The following is a 1,949-nucleotide window of genomic DNA, read 5'->3' on the forward strand; positions in this document are numbered from 1 at the left end:
GCAAAGAGCGAAGGGACCTGGCGTTCGTCAGGAGTACACGCGAATAACTGCCTATTCCGCGCGTTCGCGCAATTCACGCGTGTCGAAGCCGAACTTGTTATCACGATAGTCCGCTTCTAATCGTCGAAATCTCCAAATTTATTGCGAATGGTTAAATGCATCTCTCATGATTTATCGCGTATTGGCTCTGGCTTTGTTTTGGCTCTGTCGCAGATAATTCTAGATAATCTGTACATTTCTAGGAGAGATGCCTGGACAATGGTCACAGCAGGTTCGTGCACGGATCATGGAAATGTACAGATCCAAGAATTGCCTAGAATTATCTGCGACAGATCCAAAACAAGGCCAGAAACCCATGAGTCAATACGCGATAAACCGTGAATTTTTAACGATAATGTCTTAACCATTAGAATCATCTAAGCGCTATGGAAAGATGTCAAAACATTTTTTCACAGGGTATTGTTATAAGTAAATGCTAACATTGTAATTAAAGTGAAGAAATAAATGCTTTATGGGGGGGAAAGAATTATCTCGAATTTTACATTGAGAAACAAAGCGGGGAATCAAACTGCTCCTTGAGCGTTTGGACGTCCGCGCGTATTCGCGCGGAAAGGACGCGTGTTTGCACACGTACGCACGCGCGCACGCACGTACGCACGACGGCCGCATGCATCGCCGCGTTCATTTCACGCGTAATTGCAAGCGCGTCCCATTTTACGTCGAGGATGTTCGTGCTTCTTTGCACGTCTCAATATAGCACCCCGTTTAGTTGCGCCCCGTACGATTAACTTGATTTAGGCATACGCCGTTTAGCGTCTCGGCCACGAGACCGCCTCCGGTGATTTAAAGACGTCGCTCTTTGTCGCTTTCTCGTTTTAGGGGAATAAGATGATTAACACGTCCGACACGCTGGCGGAATGCAGTTGAAGCGCTGGGAACGACACAGTGCCTAAACGGCATTTACAACATTTGCTTTTAAGTTACCGTAAGAGCCTTCAGTGGCCCTTTCTTTATTAATCTGCCCGCAAACGTCGTCAATTCGCCGAACAAAAATAGATTAAAATAATAGATCTCACGTGGATCTAGATCTTATATGTGGACTTTTAGATCTACGCGGAGAGAATTTTCTTTTAAAAATCCCGAAATCGTATAATCGTGAAACAACGCGGCATTTCGAAGAATTTTATGAGAGTTTTTAAAATTTTATCCCACTTTTTATCAGTAATTATACTTATATATTTTATTAGTAAAATGTATGGTAAAATTTCAAAAATATTTTATTAAGTTCTTCAAAATGCCACGTTGTCCTACGATCATATGATTTTCAGGATACATTTTAAAGGAAAATTTTCTCCATGTATAATTATGCAAAACTGCAAAACTTGCTTTACATTACACATTTACAAACGTAGAGATTTATGTATAATTTTTATATGTATTTTTTTAAGTTATAATTTTCCGAGTTTACAAATCTGTCACTCGATAAACGCGCAAGTCTATGAACTTATAAATCGGAAGTAAAAATTTGCAATTTTATGTACGAAAACTAGTGACTACGTCGCAAGTTATGTGATACGCAAGGTATTTTTGATTCGAAAAACAAAGGGTGGCCGTGCACGCATTATGCGCTAACTGCATTCAGACGCAGACGCAAAGCAATCGAGGCGAGCACTTGCGGTGGTCACCGGCCGCGGCGCATGGTAATCAGGTAGCCGATTGATTAGCCGACAAAGTACCGCCGACAAATTAGAAGAATGCCATCTCCGTCTCCGTGCTTCATTGTACGTGTTACCACATATGCGTATACGCACGTGCTCCCACGTATCCTCGCATGTGCGTGCGTACAGGATACTTCATGAAAAGCTGTCTGGACATGCCTTTAAATAAATAACTAAAATACAATTATGAGATATATATAAGAATAATAACATCAATGATTTTTATTGACC

Source organism: Vollenhovia emeryi, unplaced genomic scaffold (assembly GCF_000949405.1).
Source record: "Vollenhovia emeryi isolate VEMERY1.0 unplaced genomic scaffold, V.emery_V1.0 DF939219.1, whole genome shotgun sequence".
Classification (NCBI taxonomy): Eukaryota; Metazoa; Arthropoda; class Insecta; order Hymenoptera; family Formicidae; genus Vollenhovia; species Vollenhovia emeryi.